At 38.9% G+C, this 27962-nt stretch overlaps 1 protein-coding gene across 1 annotated transcript in view; it reads left to right on the top strand.

Annotated features, from left to right (window-relative positions):
- BANK1 (B cell scaffold protein with ankyrin repeats 1) overlaps nucleotides 1-27962 on the top strand; it is a 325822-nt gene that overhangs the window by 115938 nt on the left and 181922 nt on the right. The window lies entirely within an intron of this gene.

Genomic DNA, 27962 nt, shown 5'->3' with positions numbered 1-27962 from the left:
TGCACAAATTCTTTTCCCCCCAATCCCACCTTCAATTTCCCCAATTCCCCCCTCTTAGCACAAATCTCCCTCACCCAAAAAAATCACCCCTCCATGCAAACATTCACTTCCCCTTCAAATTTCCCATCCTAGCGCCAATCTCCACAAAAGTCTTCTTCTCAGCATAAATCTCCCCCATCCCCCCTTCTAGCACAAATCCCCCTCCTAGCATAAATTCTCCCCCAGCCCCCCCCCCCCCCTTAGTCCAAATGCCCTCACCATCTCCTAGCACAAATTCGCCCAATCTCTCCTCCTAGCACAAATTCCTCCAATCCCCCTTTCTAGCACAAATGCCCTCCCACATCCCCTTCTTGCACAAATCCCCCCTATAATTACCCCTCCTAGTACAAACCTCCCTGCTAATCCCCACTCCTAGCACAAATTCCCCCAATCTCCCCTTCTAGCACAAATCCCCCCCTGCTAATCCTCCCTCCCTATGACATATTCTCCTAAATTCCTCCTCCTAGCACAACCCCCTCCAAAGAACCCTTCCCAGCACAGATCATCTCCTTTTCCATATCCTCTGCTCCCTCCTAGCCCAAATCCCCAACCCCTTCTTAGCCCAAATCCCCTTCCCCCTCTTAGCCCAAATCCTACACCCCTTATAGCCCAAATCCCTTGCCCCCTCTTAGCACAAATAGGCACAAAAATTCCCCCCAAGCCCTCTCCTGGCTCAAATCCCCCTTTCCTTCGCCTAGCAGAAACCCCCCAAACCCAACAAATGATTGTATCCCCCCACACCTCTTCGTTATTATGTACAATTCACCTGTAAGCTGCCCCACCCCCATCCTCCCAACTTACAATCCAGAGGTTTGGGCTGTGCTGTGTTCTGCCCTCTCCTCCTGTCAGAACAACGCTGCTATGAATAGCTGATGATACAGGATCTCCGACCATAGGGCTGTACACAGTTTCATTACCCGCCCCCTATCCACAATTCCTGCTGCTGGGAAATGAGCGGTCCTTGGAGGAGATAGGGGTGGGTAATTAAACTGTGTACATCCCGATGGTCTGAGCGATCCTGTATCATCAGCTATTCACAGCAGCGCTGATCTGACAGGAGGAGGAGGCAGAGCTCAGCATAGCTCCTCCAGGCTCTCTCTTTTGTGTCACTTTCTGGGCTTAACTGCTCCAGGCTCCCTTTCCCTTGTCCCAGCTCTGAGTGAGGGGATGGGGGGAATGAGCTCAGCAGTCTGCGGGGCACAAATGAAATCTGGGAGGCACAGCCAACCCAGTACTCCCCTAATCTGGCCATGAAATGTAAGGACAAACATTATATGTAATATACAGATATTGAAAAACATAATGCAACCTATACACATTGGGCATTTGCTATGTAAACCAGTAGTGTTTCTGCCATTGGGCTAGTATACAAATATTGAGGCTAACCTACTAAAGAATTGGAGAATGTTCACTTAGTAAATTGTCGGAATATTCACTTCAATTATCCAATTATGTGGAAAAAAATCCTATTTACTTATTTCTTATAAAAATAAATATGCAGCGCTAAGAAAGCATATATTCTAAAAAAATTATGATCATATAAACATAAAATGCAGGTGAGCGCTGATGTTGGCGCAAAAATAGTGCAGTGATGACCTCGTCTATGAGCGACGCTTTAATAAAGTATATACCAAATGATAAGGTGACAGTGATGGTGAGTCCAATCACAAAATAACAAAGTTCATAATGCGAAGTGATCTGGTACAATAATGCACTTACCAGAAGTACATATAATATAGGCATTATATGTATATCCTAATATTGGTGTCATCCAGGTCTGGTCTAGGGCTGTGGGGTCATCCGGCTCAGCAGTGGACTCTCAAGATGATGCAACTCACACTCGGGGGTCTCACTCCACTCACAGACTCGTCAAGACAGCTCTACGTACCGGTTACACATTCCCAGATGGCTCCACCTTAAGAGGCTCGCAATAAACAAGCCAGCCAGCTTGTGAAACAACCAATTTGGTCCTGTCTAACAGTATGTGTTAAAAACAGAGTGTTTTGTTTGCACACATTTGCAAATACATGCGTAAGCCACACTCCCATGGGAAGGGTCCTCTGTATACTGTGGACCTAACTAAAATTTCCAATGTTTTAGACAGGACCAAATTGGTTGTTTCACAAGCTGGCTGGCTTGGTCATTGCAAGCCTCGTAAGGTGGAGCCATCTGGGAATGTATAACCGGTACGTAGAGCTGTCTTGACGAGTCTGTGAGCGGAGTGAGACCCCCGAGTGTGAGTTGCATCATCTTGAGAGTCTATGGTCAGTCTGAGTCTTTATTAGTTTTAATTTTAGTATGGGGAGGTTTTCCAATTTAAAAGCCAATAGTGTAAGAGTGCCTATGTGACATATGTATAGCATTTAAGCTGATATCTAAGGAAACAGCTAAATACACAGTTGACATACATGTATGAGAGCTGTTTCATCCTTCAAAGAATTTGTCTTTTTGTTTATGCAGTTGAATGATTAATTCACCTGCCTAGCTGTGGACCTGACTTTTCTCCACCTCAATTAAGCAGTACAGCTTGGTCACTTTCCTGCAAGCGACCTGTGATTGAACACTGAAAGACCTTCAACAGACTGACAGGGTCATCCCTTTGCTTTGACTTCTTGACAGTTCTTGTGGAATCAAAAAGGTAATTAATTGCCTTGACTGAGCGTATGTGATGCACACTGGTGCTTTCTTATAATCAAAGCTTCTGTCATATTTGTCTCATTCCCATCAGAATTTTTTTTGTGATCTGTGATGGAAGTGAGACATGCATATACTATATCTTCTGTTTTATGAATTGTGCTTCATGCTGGTTTAGTGGAGAGCTGGTTATATTTCTCAAAGCCTTGTTCAGTAAATACTTCTTTAATATTGTGCTGTACCTGTGCTATAGACCAGCAGTACAGGATGCTCAGTTGGATCAGGGACATAAAGGAATGATTTGCATGATGTGTCTACAATCCTAAAAATGGGAATAACACCTTATTTTGGGAATTTAAGTTGGAAGTGAGACATGCAGTTACTTTATGATTTTTAAATAAATACAGTACATAACCACATTAATCAGTGTTTCCTTATATCTGCCAAAGGTTTGGCTGTAAATCCCCATAAACATGATGATAATATTGGACAAATTATCATCCGTTTTTTTTTGCACGCTAGTCTCATATCGAAAGTGAAGAGGTTACCAAAGTTATGAAAATTCCTGTACGACAGAATAAAAATTCAGAAGTGATGTAATGTAATTGTATTGTATTTTCAGATGAAAACTGTTCTGATCAAACAAGAATAGTACGATCTGGTATCATATAAGAAAAATGTTTGTGCTTGTACCATCAGTCAATTTAGGACGCTGTGTACTAACGATCAGATTATCGTACGATTGCTTTGAAAGCGGTATTTTTCGTATGATTTTCTGATTGTGTGTACTAGGTTTAAAACTGGAAAATTATGCCTATTACTTCTGGTCTCTAAGTGATGCTTATTTCTCAATTTGAGACACATAGACACAGGTGAAAAACCAAGAGCTGCATACTTAGTAAGAACTCGGTGCCCTCTGTACAAGACACTAAAGCAGAATCTGCAAGCATTGGATTACAGTAGATGTTATTGTTGATTTCTTTTAAAAGGTGCATGCTCTGTTAACCTAAATCTAACTTTTTGTCACAGACCCAGAACAAACATGCAGGATAGAAGTTCCAACACTTCTGCGCTAGTGCCATGTCGGTGTCCAGCTCCAGTGAAAATTTTTTTTTTGGATAGCGCAAAAGATAGATTCTCTGTCAAGTTTTTATACCTGCCTGTGTCCCCATTGGGAAGATGTCCCCTTACTTTCTTTTTAGCAAAACAAGAAAAAGAGGAAATTGACAGCACCAGGATAGAAAGACAAAGGCAGCAATAATAACCTGACAGAGGTTCTGATCCTTCCCAAATCTACATATGAAAAATTATTAATTATTTTCTTTCGCTGTGACACCTTGACAGTAGGATAGGTAGTTTAGGAAAGTCTAGCCAATAGGGATATCATCAACAATTAAAAACTGACAGACATTCAAGCTATTTCCCATTATGTCAAAACTAAAGAACACATCTGGCTCGATTTCCTTTCTTCACATGTTTCTACTTGCAACACATTTCATGAGTAGTTTTCTTTTGAAATAAGTTCTTGGATTCTCAGTACTGTTGATGAGGAATGTTTTCATAGTTCTGGATAGTTTGAGAACCTCCACATATTCCTAGTGGAAATCACGAAAATGGACAGCCTTATTAACTAATAGGAATGTTTATGGAGGTAGGAAGGGATGGGAAAACTTTGGCACCAGCAGTAAGTACCAAAACTATGCCTAGTAGAATGGCCTGAGATTCGGCCATGAAAGGAAGGCTTAGAAGACTGCTGCAGGTATGTACTTCACCTGTAGGGCACTACACTTTATACTGGTTTGCAGCAGTGACAGTTTCTTTGAAGATGAGGCAGTGGAAAAGGAAGCAATCTTTTAAACTATATTTGTCTGGAAGCCCCTGAAGAAGTTGGGATCCTGAGCTTAGTTTTCCCCCTACCCCACTTCCATAACCATAACCCCTTCTTGCCCACCCTGGCATCCTTTTAATTGGGGTAATATGCGCAGGTTTGGAAAGGTGTACCTATTCAAAAGACCACTGTGATTGGCTGTCACAGTGGTCACATGATTGAGAACTACTCCCGCAGGTTCCCAATCATTAGTACAGACCGAGAACTATCTTTGACAGCTCAGTGTCTGTGCTGGGCTCTCAGCACAAAAAACTATGCTGTTACACTGAGTAGGAGATAAAACCCACACTCTTTGCTGCCACACATATGCATGTCGTGGGTGGAAATAGGTTAAATCAATTGGTTGTCATGGGTTGGTTCAACTGTGCTTATTTGGAATTCTGTCTTGGGTATAAATGGAATGCATTGAGAACTAACAAAAACAAGAAACAAGCAGTACATTTTCCATTATTCCCCTTCTTTGTATGGTGAATATGACACACGTGCAATGATTAATAAGGTTGTTAAAGAATTTTGTTGACCAGAATATCTGTTTATGGAAAGCTCATAGATGCTTATAAAAATGTTGCTATGGCTATACATAATACATGCTATAACAAAAAGGAAACCAATGAATAAATAGAAAAAAGCCAACTACTGTATAATATGGCACATTAAAAAATCCAGGCTGTAACACCTTTAGCACCTTTAATAATAGAAGGCACTTGGAGAAAAAGTTTAATGTTAATATATGCTTTTAATACAGTGCTGGCTGTCCTTTGTAGTTACTATAGTAACCTTTGTAGTAATTACATAGACTCAGTAAGCTACTCAATTTAAGAAAATTTTACCAATTACAAAAAAAAAGAAGGGTCAGTTAGCTTCACCTCTTGGCCCATTTGCAATGCTTCTAAAAACTGCCTTATTATTTAAACAGACATAAAAATGATGGACATTAGTGCACTAAAGTATTACCATAGTGACATGTTTCTTTTTAAACCATTCTCTTTCAATCGTCCTACTTAAGAGTTGAGCTAGGTGTCCATTTTTTTAACCGTTAATGTGTGTTCTAGTTCAGTCGGATGTTTATAGCCTGATGTTATAGCATTTAATTCACTGAAAAGTTCACGTTACAAACAAAGTAATCTTCACTGAAGCTTAAAATCATAATTGTTGACTTTGAACAGAACCATTCACATGTAGGCTAATGCAAGAATCTGAATATTTAATGTATCTTTTTTTATAAAAATGAAGCTTGCTTGCTTGAAGATGTAGACCCTTACTTATCAATATTTATTTTGTCTGAGCCTGACACTTGTGCTTGTTGCAAGAGGTCACCCAGCAGTTGCTACCTTTACACAGTGTTGTGTTTCAGGCATCAAAGTGTATGGTATCAAAGGTGGTCCTACAGAGCCTTTGTCAAAGCACATAAGTACAAAATAGCTTTTAGGCCAGAGTGGACACCCTATTAGAGGAAATGCTTGTTATCACACTTTGAAGCATTTTTATGTAGTGGTGCTTTCCTTATATTGGTTTTATAGACAGGTTTCAATAAATGTGCAGACTGGTGCCCACCTCTTGTTTCTTTTATTTCATTAGTGGCAATTATATTACCAAGCACTTAAAGAAAGTAATTATGATCAGGCTTTGGTGGCCTAGTGCCAATACTGTGCTCCATGAAGGAGTTCAATGATTTATAATGTACCTTTGAACAACTTTCTGTTCTCTAATGGCCGTTTATGCCATTACAGTCACAAAGGAAAAACAAGAATGAGTCTTTGCTGAAATTAACATCCTAAATGAAGTATATACAGGTACTGCATTTAAGAAAAATGCAAATTAATAAAATAAAATGTTAAATTTGATAACTCATGTCTAGTAGAATACTTAAAGAGAGGGCATATTTGGTAGTTATGTCTGCCATAACACGATCCTTACCTCTTGACTTGTCTCTTGCAAAGCAGTTCAGATAGAATAGAGTCTGGCAAGAACTAATATCAATTTTATTATAACAACATAATATTTTATGCTTAATTAGAATGTCAAAAGACCCTTTAAAAATATGGCAAGTGAACTCAGAAAGTAAATATCTTTTGAACAGCTCTTTCAGCCTTGTCTGCTCTGCCAGTAAATGTTACGGGTCTAATGTAACCAAGGGTCAAAATCAGAAGACACAGCCCTGGAACATAAATAGGAAGCAACTTTGTAGTAGGGTACAGGAGCCATTCATTCTTCAAAGGGCCATGGTGCCAGGCTATGGGTAAGAAAAATCAGGGGAAGCAAAACTATGTAATACAAGAAAGGAAGATCATAAAACAAACCTGTTAAATATTAAAGTCTATTGTGCCTAAATGTTTTTTTTTAAATCAGCATAAGGGGCTCTACTTATTTTCAATGCAAAATGTCCCTTGTGATGCTGGCTGCGGTTTTAGTTGAAATCCTCTAATCCGCCCTACCCAAAGCTGTAGTCTTCCAGTGCAGCAAGGATTATTACAAGCCAAAGAACCAGTTGTATGCACTTGTCAAGAGTGCCGACTAGGACTGCCCTTTCAAATCCCCTCCTCCATTCATAGAAGCTGTACTATAGTTTCCATGATTGATAAAATGATCTATGAACTGAGGATCAGTGGATGAATGAAAGGTCTGCCTCATCCATTAATGAATCAGAGTAAAAGTAATTTATGTTTAAGCTAATACTGTAAATTTTGTGAATAACATGTTTTTTACTGTAATTGCTAAGTAGTAAGACGGGATTGGCCACAGGCAGATACCATTTAAACTGGTAATCTTTCCATAAAATAACAACTTGGGTTGCTGGGATCCTCAGGTGTTCTACAACAGGTTCACCTTGATATGACGACTCTTGGAGCAAGGGTCATTTTACAGTTTTGTGAAACTGACAGTATCTCCTACTCTGACCACTTTTAGATGATCCCTAAAACCTCATCTCTTCAGAAAGGCCTATTCTGCCCCCACGTTTCAACTGTACATGTATTTTCTCCATCAACCCATCACCCACAGTTATTACATTTTGTATTAATTGACCCTCCCTCTTAGATTGTAAGCTGTAATGAGCAGGGCCTTCTGATCCCTCCTGTATTAATTTGTATTGTAATTGTATTGTCTGTCCTTATGTTGTAAATCGCTGTGTAAACTGTTGGCACTATATAAATTATGTATAATATAAAAAAAAAAAGCAAGTGCTATAGACAGGCAGTTCTGTCCTTTTGAAAGTATCTCATTATTAGAATTCACAGAGAAGCAAACTGAGCCAAAAGACTCACTCTTTACTAGCATGTCTGGGAATGAGAGTTGTGTGGCTTGGCTGCCTGAACAGATTTTATGGTTAAACCAGAGTTACCATATGGTCTATATGTTAGATTTCCCCTCCCTCACCAGAAGAGCAAATTGATTGCCTATTTACTGCTGTACAGACAAATTGGGCGCTGGATATTCTTCTGCATCTAGTGCCTGTGTTAATCCAGTTTAAGGTAAAACTCAAGAACTCAAGACTAGTGTTACATTGTGACTGCTGCTACACTACGCTTCTATGCCATATTTTAATTTTTTATTCACTGTGTCCTTAAAGTGTATATAAACCCTCAAAAAATATTTTTTAGCTGACTGTGAAAAAGTGTGCTACTGGTGTCTTTGATAATGGAAGCAGGGGTTACATTTTTTTAATACAGGTTATAAGCACTTGTTTATTAGTGGCTATGTTCAAGCTCTATGCCAAGATAAAACTTGGAATGTAACCACCAAAAATGTTCGCTCCTGAAGGAGAAATACAGGATGTTCCAACACAGCATGTGTTGACTTATCCTACACTACACTGTCAGTGTTTCTCCTGCCTATGGACAGTCCACTCTCTGCTCTGACAGTGGTTCTTGGAGGGAGGCTTGGACATGAACATGCAATGCATTATGTATCATGTAGGCTAAGAGGCTGAACAGTGCTGTCCGTGGGCATACCATTAACCAAGAAGCCATGTAGCAAGAAAAAAAATTTCATTTGGTAAATGACAGTTGCCCCTTGCTTAATACTGGCTAAAATATTATTTTAAGCGTGAATTTTTAGTTTTAGTTCTAATATATAAGGTTAGGCTTCTTTGTAGCTGACATAGGCCTTGACCATTCCTAGAAGAATGAACTGCATTATAGCATAACAGTACATTGCAATTGGTTATTGTGCCCTACATAACACACACCACTGCAGTAACGCTCTGACAATGGAAATATGTTTTTGTAAAAATAAATATTATTCAGTACCTTGTATTGAGAAATTGTGGTATGCAGATTGGCAGGGTTAATTTTCTATCGCTCTAGTGTAACCTTAGCAACTGCTCAGCATTTAGATGAGCTAGGAGCAGAATTCATAGTGAATGCACAAAAACAAAATCAAAATATATTGTTAAACAGGAAATATAAAGATTGCAGAAAGCACACCAAATACATTGAGCTTCTATTGTGATCATCCGGAAAATCAGCAGTTTACTATTTTTATTTTGTGGCCTGTTCATAATATGCTGCATGATGTTGTGTTAGTAATAGGGATGAGCAGAAAGTTCAATATTGCTGGATGATCAACAAATCCAGTGGCTCGGTTTGGAAATCCCAAACACATCACTGAATCCACTGAAGTCTAAAGGAGCTGAATCTTGTTATTTTTTTCTGGCCTCTTTTTTAAGGCTAGTTTGTGTATTTTTTTATGGGTAACTGGGCACCTCCATGGGGGGACATGTACATATGCAAAAACTGTTTTTAAAAAATATAATTTAGTGGGAAGAGGGTCTTTTACTATAGCTTATAGGGCAATATCAAAAGTACATAAATCCTTTATATATGTATGAGGGACTTAAAGCTGCAAGTGAAGTTAAGGAGCAGTGTGATTTAATCCTTTAAATGTGACTGGCTTGTTTACAAACAGCTATTGATGATCTGTCATTTAATGATGGCAGCATTACTGTTGCTAGATGAACAATCCCTGTGTGGCTTTTGTTTTTGGTGGCCTCTGGGTGGCTTCTGTCATGACCATGTTTGGTTAATGAAGTTAACCAGGCTCCCCAGCTGGGTTGTTTACAAACACCAGACAGCCAGGGATCTGTGTTTTGTTGGCAGGCCAACATCATCAGGTGGCAGGTCATCTTGAATGATTAGGATGTAGGCCACTGGATGACATGACTGACGTTGGATGTTCACTCCAGTGACATTATCTATCAATTCATTTCTTTAATTGAATTACTCTTTAATTGTGTGGGTGTCTTGCAAGAGGAAAATGCTTTACCGCTCCCCCCCCCCCCCCCCAGCAATGTACATGCCCACTGCTAAAGGCATATGGCCTGGTATATTTTTTTGGGTTAAGCATGCTCATTTCCCAACCTTTCCTGACCACCCGGACTGCATGCCTTGACAATGGTATGAATTTTAGGGAAAGCCATATGTACCTTTCTTTTCCCATTTTTCTTTTATGTGTGCTCTTCCATAAAAAAATAGAATGGGCTCCCTTTATTTATGCTAGACCCTTATCATGACATGTAACTTAGGCCTGCCAGAAAGTCTGCTTGCACCTCAACATTGGGAGGGTACATTGTGAGGGGTGGCAAGGCCTTCCACTTTTGCAAGGCACCTTGTCCTCATGTTGAAGAGACAAGGGTCTTGTCCATGCATCCACTTTCCAAGAAAAGAGAGGGGTTTACCGCAGGGGATCTGGAATGGGCCTCCAGATATCCATTTCCCTAGGGGAATTAGTACATTTGTAACCCTTATTACCTATTCTCCCCCAAAAAGTTATGAACAAATAAAACACAACTGTGTCTATCTTTTATTTTAAAAAAGTAAGCAATGTCCCTAGATGTAAATCCAACATTAATCATGTCAGTGTAGACCCTCTCAAATCATTATGACCCACTGCCCAATGATGTTGACCCAACGACATAGCCATCCACTACCTGACAATACTCACGTGTTACAATGACAGACCCTGGCCTGCTGCTGTATGTAAACAACCTGGGTGGGAATACTAAGTGATGTCATTGACCAAATGACCAACTTTGGTTAATGACCTCAACCAGGATTAATAGCTGATTTGTTTGCAAACACCAGCAAACCAGAGGATATGTCATTTTGTGGTTATGCCTATTGTCTCTCGCAGAGATTTCAGTATTCCCCTGACAATGCCTTATCTAGTTTTATTCTCAAACGGAGGGCATCATCTATGTTCAGAAATCATCCAGGATCAGCATCTACTTTCTAAACTCAGATACTGGCTTAGAGATGACTCAATCATTTATATCTTGGTGCCTGTGCAGTTCTTGGCTGTGTGCAGGGGCGGACTGACCATTTGGAAACTCGGGCACTGCCCGAGGGCCCGTGGTCAGTAGGGGGCCCCATGAGATGCCCTTTGTACCTTTTTCATAGGCTTTTTTGAGTTTGGGCAAGGACACAGGGGCCCCATGATCCCATATTGCCCGGGGGCCCCATGAATTGTCAGTCCGCCCCTGGCTGTGTGTACACATTTCTGACACAGATCAGCCCCTAATGCAGCTTTTCAGTTTGTTCTACAAGCATGCAATGTTGCAGTCTGATCACTGGGGAAGATGAAATTGAGGATTTCCTCCTGCCTGCTACCACGCATAGACATGGCCTTTGTTACCTGATTTTGTTGGTACTTTGCTAAAGAGTGCACAGATTCATGTTTCTGATTATGAAGACAGCGCTTCTCATAACATGTTTGTTAAGCAGAAGACTTCCCCTTTATCATTAGCAATGCTTTGATATATAGCACCACCAATATTCACCTCTACTACAGTAAACCGATCACTTTTCATTTTTTATATATTCTTCAACCAAACTATACTAAGATATCATTAATTCTATACTACAGCAACCCACTTGTCTAGTTTCCTTTCCTTCTTTTTGTTATTAAATGTAAGAATTCAAGTACATTTTGCTATCGCCTTTTGTTTCCGTATGCTGATTAAATTTATTCTATAGAGGATACAATCATAATATGCATTTAGTTAAAGTTACATTTCTGTTTTTGTTGTGGGAATTGATAATCAAAGCTGAGAAGTTAAAAAGGGGTATTAGATTTAAGTGTATAAAAGTGGCTGCTGTTTCTAAGCAACAGATAAATTAGGTGAATTTCCAGTACTGGAGGGGATGATGGCTAATACAGATGTAAAAGGGAACACCAAAGCTACATAGAAAGCAAGTACTCCTATAACCACCACCACAATTTTGAAAAACAATTGATTTAATATTTATGTATGCTTTTTCGTCCATAGTGTGTTTGAATTGAACGCTTACGTGTATTCATATTTATCCTCTACATTTTGCACCTGAAACTGGTTTGTATGGTGTTTAACTACTTGCCTACCAACTTATATTTATAAATGTTCTGGTAGTCAAAGAGTTAAACCCTTTCAGCCGGCAAAGTAAAAGCTCTGGACGACATTACTTCCAGGTTCTGAGCTATGTTTGATTAGCTACAGTAAAAGGCAGGGGAGACATTAGGTCCTAATTAGACCCATAGGGGTTTATTTACTAAAGCTGGAGAGTCCAAAATCAGACTCACTTCTGCATAGAAACGAATCAGCTTCCAGGTTTCATTGCCAAAGCTTCATTGAACAAGCTGAGGTTAGAAGCTGATTGGTTTCTATGCAGAAGGGAGTCTGATTTTGGACTCTCCAGCTTTAGTAAATAAACCCCATAATGTCTCCTTAAAGAGGACCTGTTACCTGCCCGTCACAAAGGCAATAAAAAAAGTATATATATATATATATATATATATATATATAAAAAGAAGTTTTTAAACATTAAAAAGTATTAAACCAAAAATATAAAAGCACTCCTGTCACCCCTGTACACACCAAAATGCAAACACCGGTTGGCCACATGCATGTATATAAACATAAATTACATCACACATGTGAGGCATTGCTGTAAACATTGTAATGAAAGTAATAGAGGCTAGGGCCATAGTTCATGGTAACTTTAAACTAATAATCTGTAAAGTGACAATTTTAAGTACCGTGGATTTTCACAATTTCATCGGCACATGCATTTTTAAGGCTTAACATGTTTAGTATCTACTTACTCGACTCATTTTTAATTTTAGTAAAAGGTTGGGTATTGTGTCTGTTTGCAATACGATTAATTTCAGCGCATTTACTCCCTGAAAATTTGCATTTGAGAAACGGTTGCGTGCAACATAAACAATTGCAACTGACAACTGTTTATTCTACAAGGCCACTGCTTTCAAAAAAATATATAATTGTTTGGTGGTTTAAAGTACATTCTAGAAAAAAATATAGATTATAAAATTTGCTCCTCAAGTGGTTAGTGTAGTTTTTACAATATGTTTCTATTAGCTGTTAGTGCTGGTAGTTGATTATAGTAGATTTCATGATAGAGATTGATTTCCTGTCCTAAGACACCTCTCACATAACCCATCTGTAACCCAGACCCTAACCCTACTGGTAACCACAACCCTCTCCTATGTAAACATAATCCTTTGGTTACATACCCACCTTTTCTGCACGGCGAAGATCATCTTTCCTGCTCTAAACAATATCAGTGCAAAAGTCTATGCGCTCTGCAAAAAAAAAATGTATAACAGCAAAACAATTTCTATTTGAACACCAAGTTTTGGGGTTTTCCTATTTCATTCTAATTTAATTTTCAGAGATGTTTTTGAAACACATTTTCAAAATGATATTGTATCGAGTTTGCCCAAATTAAAAGAAGAATTTAGAACACAAAGCAAACAGAAGCATGTTAATTTACAGTAACTCTAGGTACATTTTGCATAACTTGGGGTTAGAAATAATTTGGTTGTCAACTTTTGGGGCATACATTTGTATGTTGCCTTTTGCTTGTATGTCAAAGATATCCTGACACACAATAGGGCCAACACTAGTACCAGCAAAATTAGTTAAACTGAAGACTATGGACATGAATGTGAATGAAATATCCACATTCGTTGCTCTCTCTATATCTCCAAACCTCACTTTTTACAGTTGTATTCAAATTCACCATCTATTTTAATAATTGGTAAGAAATGTGCATTAATAGATACTTGCCCAAGTATCTTTCCTGTGGCTGCATGTGCATTTGTCCCAGCTGGGGTGTAGTTGCATCTATTTCAGCTGCCCAGCTCAAAGATTATGGGTTTTTTCCATCTACTTCTGCGTACTTCAGCAAAAGGGCCAGTGCTGCATAGATCAGTGTAACTCTTTCTAGTGTCATCATGTATTTTCTCCTTTGTGATGTCACTATCAAGGGCGGACTGACCATTTGGAAACTCGGGCACTGCCCGAGGGCCCGGGGTCAGTAGTGGGCCCCATGAGATGCTCCTGGTACCTTTTTCATAGGCTTTTTTGAGTTTGGCAAGGACACAGAAGCCCCATGATCCCCTATTGCCCGGGGGCCCCATGAGTTGTCAGTCCACCCCTGGTCACTACTCTCTGTTTTACATCCTTTGCACTAGCAGGAGGCAAAGCAACTAAGAAGGACTAGCTAAGATAGGCAACAGTATTCAAAAGCAATATAAGGCACAATAGTTATTTGTTTAAAAGTTAGGAAATGTCAACAATTATATTCATAATTGTATGGGTGCTCAGTACATAGTATAGTTCTTTAAAACATAGCTATAGGCAAATAAGAAAAAATATAATATGGTATGCAAAATATCTTTAGGAATATACATTGTATTTAACACAGTTAACAGTCCTGTAAAAAGTAAATACCTGGTTATATTGTCAGTGACTGGGGTACTTCCTCTACAGGGTGACAGTGGATGTGTTTCTGTTGTGAAATCACTACATCATTGTCACAATATACAGCCTTCATAGCAGTTAGAGCTACAGGGCTATTGTGTTTCTGTAGGTTGCTTGGCTTAATACTGCTGATAACACTCCTCCTCATTGCTTGCCAAGAGTGGACTTACCCAACTCCACCCACAGGCTTTGTGACTGATGGCTTAGTATTGTCTACAGTGCCTGCAATGAAGAAGTGAAGACATAGTGTGGATCTGCATGGTACCTTTTGTCAATAGTTTGTCAATAGAAAACGTCTCTCTGTGGATCCCCACTCTGACACTGAGTGATGATGTCAAGAAGTAGAAAAAAAAATGATTTCTTCATTCCAGAAACTAAGTTACTAAAAAAAAGTCTTATATATTAAGGCAGGGCTGTTTGCCCACAGAGGGACTTTAGGAGGCTATCTTATCCAAGGGACTGGAAAAACTGAATTCAAACATATATATACATATATATATAGGGAAGCAAGAATGAAAAGACACTTAAAACCACTTATAAAGTAAAATAATCCAGATTTAATATCACCAGGCATTAAATTACACAACCAATCAAAAACAAAGAAGAGACCTAGGAACTTGGACAGTAAATGTCAATTATAATTTGAATTTCTGAATCATTTGAAGAATTACAAAAGTTTAAAGCAAGGGCATTAGCATTTAACTGTCAGATAAAGCTTCACTCTTCTTTCTGAATAGCTTAGATGAACATGGATACACATGACATCTCTACTGACTAGTCACCTGACCTTTTTGGAGGGTCAAATCAGGAGAATTTTAATTTTCATTCCAATCCTTTGTATTCTTGAGACACTAGGTAAAGTAGATACATTTGTTTATTTTTCATATCTGTGCTTTGTTCCCATTCTTACAAGCATCCTTCCATCACGGACCTTGTCAAGCATTTGCTTTGAGTGCAGAATGAATAAAGACATTGCCACCCTGAGTTAGTTGGAGTGCAAAATTAATACAGGCAGAATGGAAAGATAAGACAACTGGCATAATGTTCTTTGGCACTAATAGAGAAGACAAGGACTGATGGCACATAGCACATTGCAAGTCTGTGAAAATAAGTTAAAATGTTTGTATTCTACATAGCAATTGTAAATAACTTAAAGGAAAGCTGGCCATTAGATGACAATATGTTTGGTGACAGTAAAGTTAGCTATATGGTATAGTTGACTGCGGTATCAACCCTGGGATATCTCGTTTGGTTGAAATGTCAGTCAGTTAAGTTGACATTTTTGTTCAATAGCTCATTGTTTCTCACTTCAGTTTCATGGACTTTTCAAGTGCATGGAGTGAAACAAACTTGTCATGGGCTTGGCAATTTGGGATAAAGTTTAGGCTTGTTGCTGCCAAAGGTTTAAGGGAAAACCCATGGGTTCCAGATTCAATGGCCCAGCAAATTTATGCAATGAAACCTCTTTACGGACATCACTATAACTGACACAGACATCACCCTTACTAGAACGTTACCTTTTTTTTATAACAGTATAAATGTTACCTAACGTTTAGTATGTTTGAAAATAGTCAGGGTGTCATATAAGTCCAGAAGGAACACCAGAGTTTCTGGAGTCAAGGGTAAGTTTGAAAAGGTAACTTTCAAGATTGAATTTGAAGGTTAGTGGATTGGTAGAGGGAGGAAGTTTAACACCGAAAGCCACTGAACCACTAATACTAGCTAAGGTTGGACTAGAGGCTGGTGGTGGTGGAAGCGCAGAGAAAATTTGTCCCTTTTACCCCCCCCCCCCCCCCACACACACACACACATGTAGGCAGGTAGAAGTAGGTAGAAGTCCCCTTATGGGTTGCTCCCCCTACTGGTGGAGCACTTTGTGGGTAACTCTTTTCAAGGTCGCTGGAGGTTAGGCTCGGGGATCATTTTAGCCAGGAGACATCTAGAGAAGGAAGCTTTTCTGAGGGTAATTATGCTCTTCCCTTCAGGGGGGACTGGAGTGGGGTTCTTGCAGCTAAGCCTAAGAATGGAGAAAGGTACCAAAAAATGGAGAGAGGCTGAGAAAGGTTCCAGCTGAGAAGCTTCATGTGCACCCTTGTATTCCCCTGTGGAAGAAGTTGACTGTTTAGGGAGCTTAAAACCCCAACAGAGAGGCTAAGGTTGTACTACAACTGCTAAGAATTACAATTGTATAAATTAATTTATAAATCAATTTATAGTGCCGCGCTCCTATTTGCAAAATCCTTAACTATAAATAATCTCACACTTATAAATACACTAAAAGTGCTTAGGTAGATACATAAATAATATATCAAATAAATATCTGTGACTTGTAAATAAATAAAAATAAATAAGATAATATTATAAATTAATCAAAATCATAATCTGTGGTGATACATTTCACGTGTGATCAATTAATCAATATTGTCCAAATTCATAAGTGGATGTACATAAATAAATAAAGTGCATAAATAAAGTCTTTTATAAATATGTGCAAATGTGCAGGTGAATTCCTTTTTTCTCCCTCCAGGTGCCGTGTGATCTCAATATGCGCTCACCTTAATATTTGCCCAAATATATTTAGGCAAATAGACTTTTAATCCTTCCAGGATTGATGAGATAGTGCTCATAAGCAAGATGTTCCAGGGATAATATAGATCTATTGGAATCCTCCTGTGCTCTCCTCTTTCTCCATATGCAGCTGCTCATGCATGAGTATTAACAAGCTCTATGAGTATCTCCCATTTCCCCTCCTGAGGGCACCTCTTCCTCGTATACTCCTTTCACCAGTATGGGGAATATATATCAAATGAAACAAAGAAGAAAGACCATGGTGCCTTATCCTTGTATGAAAAAGTGATTTATTGCTGCCAGGTGCGGTGATACACAGCAGTATATGGCACTATTGTGGTACAGGTCAGCAGTGGATACAAGATCAGCAGTAGATATATATTACTCTGCCTTTGCCTCTCTGTCTGCCTCTGCTTCTGCTGGAATCGCCGAACCTCTCCGATGCAACGTCGTGACGTCAGAGCCCCTCCCCTACGCGTATCGTCACAGGGTCACGTGACTTCATCAGGGAAAAAATGATTGGACATCACGACTGGCCTATGTAAATATATATACCTCGGCCACCATTTTATTGAAGACCACATGGGCGCGGCCATTTTCTAAGTGATATGAAGTTACTATAATTAACCCCAGTGTTTTCCCATGTAAATATACACTTTCTATCTGTCAGACGTTGCTAATCGGATCAGCTGTATTCCATCTCCTATATAACAACATAGGTATCCTTATGCAGTACCATACACCTATATCATATATATTACTAAATACCTTACTTGGCTAACTTCATTGTAAATTTAATCAATCTTTATTACCCTATTTAATCTTTATGACAAAAATAAATAAATTAAAATAAAATAAAAATAAATATAAATATAAAATTAAAATAAAAATGAAATGAAAAATAAATATACATATAAAATAAATCAATTAAAACCATTTAAAAACCCCATACATATGATCTTCTATCAGACCTAATATTTTAATTATTATTATGATTAAAATCTCTAAGAATCCTTATCAGATCCTTATATTACCATTATCATATTTAAAATATTACTTGATTTTAATTAGAATATTTCCCATATTTGTAAATTTATTTAGATAAATTCATATATTTTTGTAAAAACTATATCTAAAATTTTACTAAAGATATTTATAGAGAGGTGAATAATTTTGGGCCTCAGAATTAATTACATGTCATCTCCACCTATATCCTTATTTATTACTAATGAAACATGTAAGGTCAAACTCCTTGTTTAACCCATTAGGAGCTAGACAACCCATTCATAGATCCATTTCGATTCCTTCTTACTAATTTCCCTTATTAGGTTGTCACCCCTCCAGTGGTGTACATGTTTTTCTATACCCCAGAATTCTAGTTTACTTGCATCTTTATTATGGTATTTCTTGAAGTGCTGTGATAAATGATGATACTTATATCCCCTATTGATGTTATATACGTGTTCTTTTATACGTTCTCTTAGCATCCTTTTAGAACGGCCAATATATATCAGGTTGCATGGGCATTTCAGAGCATAGATGACCCCTCTAGTGTCACAAGATATAAATTGCTGAATTTCATATTCCTTTCCACTAGTGGGGTTCTGAAATGTAAATCTCCTTCTGGGATTATGTGCCAGTCTACTGCAACTATAACATCTACCACAGGCGTAAAACCCCTTTCCCTGAAAAAAACTTAATAGCTGATTTTTGATAGGTGGTTCTATTATACTTTTCACCACATTATCTCTAATGGTGGGAGCTTTCTTATATATAAACCGTGGTATTTCTGGAATGTTATTTTTCAAATGTTTATCTAATTTTAGAATCTTCCAGTGTTTCTTTATTATATTTTGCACCGATTTATACTGTGTGTTATATTGTAATACTACTAGTAGTTCCTCCTTTTCAGTATTCTCTTTCTGTTTATCTGCTACCTCATTCATAATAGCTCACAAGTAGTCACTCTTTATAATATGCTAAGAATTACAAGTTACCCAATGCCAATGCCTAAGTATCTCAGGCCACTATTTGGAAAATATTAATGCCATTATTTGGACTGTTCTGTTCTAATTGCTGAAATGAAGCAAGTAAAGAGGTTTTATTGCAACTACAAGCATTCATGTGAATATTAAATGAGATAAGTGCCTTTACAGCCAATATACATGGAGTGAAATTGTGTTAACCGTGTAGAGTCGTGTTAACTATAAATGAACAAAACCAACTTGGTGTGTCACAGAGCTGGCGGTAGTTGGAGGAACAGAATCACCCTCCTAGTGGTAAGAAATGACCTCCTCAGGTAAAAAGCATCAGGGGCTTTAGGCTCATGGCTGGTATGGGTCCCAAGTGTTTGGTTGGACTTTGGGAGCTTAAACCTGGACCATGAGAAAGTCACAGGCCTGTGTTAGTATGTGCTCTGGGCACAGCTGCCATCCGTGCATGGTACAGTAACCAATCAGAGCAAAGCAGCTTTTAGCACCCCACAATCTGTATGTTTAGGGACTGTACATGATGGCCACGTGGGAGCTAGCCAGGTCTCATTTGCTGACACACACACTTTAATTGAACCTTGTGTGTAGATGTAGGCATTGTGTAACTTTGTCATTTTGGAATTTTGATTCATTTAAATTAAGTAGGGTTGATTTACTAATAAGGCAAATAGGCAATTCACTTTTCAATGGAAATGTTTAGTTTGCAAGTGAATTTTCTATTAGCTTAGTGAATGAGGTGAAGCTCGGCATGAAGGCAGGTGCAGTTAGCTAGCCTGCCACTAGATGGCTCTCTTCTAGAATAGTGTCTGGTTACAGACCCCTTTAAGTTAGAACCCTCCTGTTGTGATAAAATTGGTGAGTCAGGGCACAGCTATAAGCTGGTTTGGAAGGAGCCCTAGTGCAGTTTGGGCATGGGAGACAGAGACCCCACCATTAGGCAGATGTAGCCAGCAAGTGGAGGTCTTGGACAGGGCTGGAGGCTGAGAGAGGTAGACCTGCACCTAGAAGAAATGGTTGTAGACTTCGGACCTTTTCAGAAGGTGGGAGCTAGGATGAACGCAAAAGGCCTTTTAGGCCAGGCCAAGAGTTCCCTGGAGCAAGGCTACTTCCCTGGAGGGTCCCGGGAGAGGTGTACCCATGGAGGAGGTGACTGCAGAGATCCCGTCTCAGTGAGTACTAATGACCCTGTGTGGAGAGAGACTGTTTAAGGGAAGATGGCTTACTAAAAGTGCTGCATGATACTCTCTCATGTGACTACTGCAGACTGTCCACTAAATGTGATTGACAATGTACTGTCAAACAGCCCCAGATAATATGTTGATGTAATGCGACTGTTTGTGCTATCTTTCAAGTTCCATCAGTAAAGTGCAGCAACCCTATCTTTGTGTGGACACTCTTTCCTCTGGCACAAAGTGGGCACAAGATGGTGGAGGGTTAAAGCCTCAAGCAGGAGAGTCACTGTTCTAGCAGGAGAGAAAGCAGCGCAGGGAATTGTGCTCTTGGCATCTAATTCTAGCCATTTGCAATCCCCTCTTACAAGCTGACTTCCATCATCCAATCATGTGCAAGCAAAGATATTGTTTTTTGTCTTGCAGGTGATTGGGTGTTCTTTGCATGTTAATTTTCACCAAATTCACTAAGCTAAGAGAAAATTCCCTTGCAAAGTAAACAACCTATTTACCTTTAGCAAATCATCCCCAATATGTATAGATGCACTTCTATTTACTATGTACTGATCATTGTTCCAGTTCATGATTTACATTGAAGAATGTTTTATGCACATCTGAGTTATTGACTATGAAAAAGCATATAAAATATACAAATGAGAAGCTAATAAACTAAAAAGGAAAAAAAACTCAAGGGGTTTGAGTGAACGAAGGAATAACAGGGTTGCTAAATGTTGTAGACGTTTTAAACATTTATCCGTCCAGCCCTTGGTTGCAATGAATCATGTTCCATCTACTTACAGCATCCATGAAGACAGATGAAAAATACTGTAAATTATCGAGGACACTGAAATCATCTTTTAAAAGATGTCATATCAGCATTTTTGGAACTGACTTTAAAGTATGGCTTAGGGCCATCATTTTCACTTTGCTGAGCAAAGACTATTAATTTCAATTACCAAGTCTTGGTTTAGATTTTCGGCCTCAATTGTCTAAATCCCTATATTATCAGAAATATGAAAAAAATGCAGGAAAACAGTAAAATTAGAAATACTAAATAAAATAATTCCCTTTAATCATGATATATAAATTAAACAGCCAGACTACACATTATCATAGTTGCAGTATTTTAAAAACCATAATTTTCGAAAAAAAACCTTGGTAGAAAAAAAATGCACATTTATCATGTCCTTATCACCAATTCTTTGTGCAAACACTTCTAGATTTGTAGTTTTGGGTGTTCAGGATTTCAGGCAAGTTTTGAACTAGGAAAGAAGTTTAGACTTTAGGCAGGTGGAAGTGGTGGGTGCTGATACATCAGGCTAGTAAAATAGGTAGTTATATGGTGATTTAGGATCATAAATCATAAAAAAACATAAATCCTAGCCATTGTCACTAACAAGGGAACTATCACAAAGATCAAGCCAGCCCGCATAGATGGATTACTGCATCAGCCACTGTGGATGAGCATATGCACATGCAAGCTCATTACAAATAGTGTCACTAAGCAGACTGAGACCTGCAAGACTCCAGTGCTGAGAGATCTTCAGCTGTAATTGTGTGACTTTTGATTTTGCATCTGATCCTGATCTCCTTTACCAACTCAGCATGTTCTTGATCCTAGCTTGCTTGTTGCTTCTGAGCTGCTGACCTGACTTGTCCCTGTCTCCATCTCTGCCTGCTGTTTTCATACCATCTCTCCCACCCGTTGCTGATCGGGATGAGTGCTTGTTCATTTCTTATCACTGACCCACATCTTCTGGCACCTTGAGCCAGGTGTCAATAGAGCTCATTAGTTCCATTGACACTGCCATCCACCAGCACTCATGCCACTCATGTCCCTGCAGTCTCTGCCCCATTACCTAGGGTTGCTTGGACTGGAGAGGCCACCCTGCACCTCATCTCAGGCTATCTGTTAGGGTACTTTACAGGAGCATGGATTAATGCTTCTCTTTTGCTTGACCAAGGAATCACATCTTGGGGAAGATTTTCACCAAACATTTTAGCAATAAAATATCTGAAATACATCCCCCCTTTTTATACATATTTCCTAATACATCTAATGGGTTTAAAAATACCTTCTAGGCTCTTGTATATTAGTTTGATCGGAGATAACTTTTAAAAGAAAAATCATTATATACACCATGATTAGCAGCCTTACTGACCAAAAGGAATGACATCTGCTACAGTGGGGATCGAAAGTTTGGGCACCTCAGCTAAAAATTTGTATTAATGTGCATAAAGAAGCCAAGGAAAGATGGAAAAATCTCCAAAAGGCATCAAATTACAGATTAGACATTCTTATAATATGTCAACAAAAGTTAGATTTTATTTCCATCATTTACACTTTCAAAATAACAGAAAACAAAAAAATGGCATCTGCAAAAGTTTGGGCACCCTGCAGAGTTAATATCTTGTACTGCCCCCTTTGGCAAGTATCACAGCTTGTAAACGCTTTTTGTAGCCAGCCAAGAGTCTTTCAATTCTTGTTTGAGGTATCTTTGTCCATTCTTCCTTACAAAAGTCTTCCAGTTCTTTGAGATTTCTGGGCTGTCTGTCACGCACTGCTCTTTTAAGGTCTATCCATAGATTTTCAATTATGTTGAGGTCAGGAGATTGTGAAGGCCATGGCAAAACCTTCAGTTAAGCCTCTTGATGTAATCCCCCGTGGATTTCGAGGTGTGTTTAGGATCATTATCCATTTGTAGAAGCCATCCTCTCTTTAACTTCAGCTTTTTCACAGATGGCATCAAGTTACCATCCAAAATTTGCTGAAATTTTATTGAATCCATTTTTCCTTCTACTCGTGAGATGTTCCCTGTGCCACTGGCTGCAACACAACCCCAAAGCATGATTGATCCAACCCCATGCTTAACAGTTGGACAGAGGTTCTTTTCATTAAATTCTGTGCCCCTTCTTCTCCAAACGTACCTTTGCTCATTCCGGCCAAAAAGTTCAATTTTAACCTCATCGGTCCACAGAACTTGTTTCCAAAATGCATCAGGCTTGTCTATATGTTCATTTGCAAAGTTCAAACGATGATTTTTGTGGTGAGGACGTAGAAGAGGTTTTCTTCTGATGACTCTTCCATGAAGACCATATTTGTACAAGTATCTCTTTATAGTGGAATAGTGTACCACAACTCCAGTGTCTGCCAGATCTTTCTGGAGGGATCGGGCAGTCAAACGTGGGTTTTGAATTGTTTTTCTCACAATCCTGCGAGCTGTTCTGTCTGATATTTTTCTTGGTCTTCCAGATGTTGCTTTAACTTCCACTGTTCCTGATGACTGCCATTTCTTAATTACATTCCGAACAGAGGATATTGACATCTGAAAACGCTTTGCTATCTTCTTATAGCCTTCTCCAGCTTTGAGAGCATCAACTATTTTCAGTTTCAGTTTTCTAGAAAACTGCTTAGAAGAACCCATGGTGCTGATTGTTGGGGCAAGGTCAGATGAGTCTGGGCATTTAAAACCTTTGAGATTGACATCACCTGGTCTTCCCAGACGATGATTGAGAACAATCCATGACACTGGCAGGTCTCAGCTTTGCAAAGGGGGCAGTGCATGCTATAAATTCTGCAGGGTGCCCAAACTTTTGCAGATGCCATTTTTTTGTTTTCTGTTATTTTGAAAGTGTAAATGATGGAAATAAAATCTAACTTTTGTTGACATATTATAAGAATGTCTAATCTGTAATTTGATGCCTTTTGGAGATTTTTCCATCTTTCCTTGGCTTCTTTATGCACATTAATACAAATTTTTAGCTGAGGTGCCCAAACTTTCGATCCCCACTGTATATCTTATATGACAAAATCCTATCCGATCTCTACACTGCTGTATCTAGTTGGAAGATGTGTGACCATATGATCCATTTACTCTTTTGAGCTTTGTAGTGGGGATAAGCCAGGAATTTGTGCTGCTGTTTTGAGACATAAATCACTAATTAATCACATAAAGGGATGGCGTATGAAAAGTACACTATATTGCCAGAAATATTGGGATACCCCTCCAAATCATTGAATTCAGGTGTTCCAATCACCTCCATGGCCACAGGTGTATAAAATAAAGCACCTAGGCATGACTGATTGTAGACTGCTTCTACAAACATTTGTGAAAGAATGGGTCGCTCTCAGGAGCTCAGCGAATTTAAATGTGGTACCATGATAGGTTGCCACCTGTGCAATAAGTTCACCCGTGAAATTTCCTTACTACTAAATATTCCATGGTCAACTGTTAGTGGTATTATAACAAAGTGGAAGCAACTGGGATCAATAGCAATTCAGCCACAAAGTGGTAGGCCATGTAAAATGACAGAGCAAGGTCAGCACATGCTGAAGAGCACAGTGTGCAGAAGTCACTAACTGTCTGCAGAGTCAGTAGCTAAAGACCTCCAAATTTTGCGTAACCGTCAGATTAGCACAACAACATTGCATAGAGAGCTTAATGGAATGGGTTTCCATAGCCGAGCAGCTGCATCCAAGCCTTACATCATCAAGTGCAATGCAAAGCTTTGGATGCAGTGGTGTAAAGCACGATGCTACTGGACTCTAGAGCAGTGAAGACGTGTTCTCTGGAGTGATGAATCATACTTCTCTGTCTGGCAATCCTATGGATGTGTCGGGGTTTGGTGGTTGCCAGTAGAACAGTACTTGTCTGACTGCATTGTGCCAAGTGTAAAGTTTGGTGGAGGGGGGATTATTGTGTGGGATTGATTTCAGGGGTTGGGCTTGGCCTCTTAATTCCAGTGAAGGGAACTCTTAAGGCATCAGCATACCAAGACATTTTGGACAATTTCATGCTCCCAACTGGGAACAGATTGGAGATGGCCCCTTCCTGGTCCAACATGACTGCGCACCAGTCACTATATTTTATTGTAATGTTTTAAAGTGGTATAAATAAAATATGTTTTTTATGATATTCATGTTGTAACAATATATTCCACATAAAGTCCATGGAAACTGGGTAGGATTTTGTTATATGTACTGATATACAGGGACGTGGACTTATAGCGCACACAGCCCCGATTTCAGTACCATATGGATATACAGTATGTGCTATAGCTTAGTAGTTACATAGCTGGTAAGGTTGAATAGAGACACCAGTCCATCCAGTTCAACCTGTGTGGGCGTGGGGGGGGTGTGGGTGTGTGTGTGCTCATTTCTAAGATCATATCCCATATCCCTGTATATTGTGTTCACTTAGATGCTCATCTAAGAGTTTTTTTAAACTATCAATACTTCCTGTTGACACCACTGATTGTGGAAGTGAGTTCCACCTGAGTGAGTTCCACATCCTCACTGCCCTGACAGTGAAAACCCCCCTACCTAGTTAGAGGCTAAACTGCTTTTTCTCCAATTTCATTGAGTGACCACGTGTCTTCCTATACTCCCGAGACTGAATTTCCTGTGCTAGAATCACAGGTATTTGTATAAAGTAAATTGAGCTGTGCCAATAATGTTTTTTTTTTGGGTGTGTGCTTTTAAGTGGTGCTAATGTTCTTAGCAAATAAAGCACCTCTTCATCTTTAGAACCACCTTACCTCCTATCTTACCAGATTTATCTATGAAAAAGTAGTTTCCTTTATATTTGTTACATGTTATATATTTAAGCTCCATTCACACTAGGTTTTCTCAAAATGCGTGTGGAATCGGCGTGATTATGCCCACAATTTGGAAACACTCTGTAAAAGTGTGAGTGCCCAGTCATACCGGTGTGATTTCAGGTGTGATCGAAATTGAATTGAAATCACACCTGAAATTGCATTTAATGAATGTGAATGTCAGTGTCTTAACAAGTGCAATTTTCTGCAGCATGATTTCTAAAGTAGTTCTTGCATTACTTTTTCTGTAGTTTTGTTGCGATTTCACATGCATAGAATATAATGGAAATCGCACTGCAAATTGCAAGAAATCGTTGCAAATCTTCACAATTAGCAATAAAGTCTTTAGAAATCGCACCTGAAATCTCGCTGAAATTGCACACAAATCACGCAATTGTAAATCGCAGTGGTGTGACCGGTGTCTGAAAACGCAAAATCACTTTTTCATGTGCCATTCATTTCAATGGCACCTGAAAACACAGGGCAATCGTGGTTTGTTTTTCCACATGGCAAACAGGCCGTGACCGCGTAAACAAAATTGCGGGATGGACAATGCTCAAAAAAGGTTCCACAATCTTTTTTAGGCGTTGCTTTTGTCACGTGGAAAATCATGCCGCTATCACGACAAAATAGCCCTGCATTTTCAAGTGCCATTGAAATTAATTAAACCTTAAAACTTGATCGCGTGTTTCACACTTTTATAGCCCGTTTTCAAATTGCGGCGACTTCGCACGTGATTTGAAAAAAAAACCTAGTTTGAATGGAGCCTAATAGGTGAGACCTAAAAAAGTGACATGTTCTCTTGGAAGGACCCCCCAACCAGGGGAGGACTGACCATTTGGAAACTCAGGCACGGGGTCAGTAGGGGGCCCCATGAGATGCCCCTGGTACCTTTTTCATAGGCTTTTTTGAGTTTGGGCAAGGACACAGGGGCCCCATGATCCCCTATTGCCCGGGGGCCCCATGAGTTGTCAGTCCGCCCCTGCCCCCAACCCTCCCAATACTTACATTTCCTATATGCCTTCCTGTCACTCTGCTCGCCTGCTTGAACCCTGAGTAGAATTAAATATGGCAGAAATTAAACAGGGCTAAGGAATTTATCCTACTACATGACAGTGCTCTGCCAAGTGCAGATAAGTCACCAAAAAAGCTGAGAAGGTCACATGCTCCCCCATACCAGTAGGCTCCAGCAGGTGAACTGTGCAGTTAGGGAGCATATCAAATGTGTTAGTGGGAAGGGGGCGTCTTTGCCCTGTATGGGCAAAGTGACAGGATTACAATAAAGTTTGGATAATAGGAAAAATAAATTATTCTCTGTAGTCACAATCCATATATCAAAACTACAAATACTTTATGCTCTTTGTTATAACAATAAAAGGTGTTAAAAATGCAAAACGCCATTACTAACCCTGCATATTCTGTTTATACTAAATGTATTTCATTTATATTGAAAGCGGTTTTTCAATTAGCTTAAATAATGTAATAGCTTTAAAAGAGTAATTAAAGTCCACTGCACACAGACAATGATGGGACTGGCTGAATTTTAACTAAGTTATATGATAATAATTGCATGCAGAATGTAATCTAGATTTCTCAATTTCTTCTCTTCTTGGAAAAAGTGATCAGGATTGAAAATGAACAATTACAATAAAATTAGTTAATGTTGTACTATAATATCAAGCAAAAGACTCAAAAGGTTAGAGAATAGTAATAGGTAATATTTCTGTAATATGTGCACATTCAGTGGAGGTTAAAGGTAAATTGTATGAACATTTTTTTGAGTTATTTTTTGAGTATGACATCTTACATGCGTGTCTCCATGTTTTTGTAATTGTATTAAATATAGAGATTTGTAACTTAGCCCCTAGAGAAAAGAGAGGAGAACAATCGCAACTGCCGAAATAATGCATTTGCATACACATTCAATAGAACTGGGCTATAGGCAAGAAAAAGAAAAAAAAACACTGGCACAATATATGATTTAGTAAAAAACGAGTAACTCTGGCGCACAGGAGTAAAGTAGTGTAAGGGTGAAAAGGAAAAAAATTGTAAAATTTATAAAGTAAAAGATGATAATGGCAATATTGGCATACAAGTACTTAGAACAGGTTATATGAATGCATTGGTGTACATTAAGTCCTTATAAGAGTCTCTCAGGCAATTTGCCTGGAATCTTTTTAGCACAATATATGATTTAAAATGTGGTCTAAAATATAAAATAGTACATGCTGCACTGAATTAATAAATGGTATCTTCCTGAAAAATCCACTATATAAACATAAAATGTGTCCCCATGAAAACATTCAGCATATCATCAG

Source organism: Staurois parvus, unplaced genomic scaffold (assembly GCF_062004578.1).
Source record: "Staurois parvus isolate SC_StPar_1 unplaced genomic scaffold, SC_StPar_1.0 ptg000244l, whole genome shotgun sequence".
NCBI lineage: Eukaryota > Metazoa > Chordata > Amphibia > Anura > Ranidae > Staurois > Staurois parvus.
This window is presented reverse-complemented; position numbering and strand designations above follow the sequence as displayed.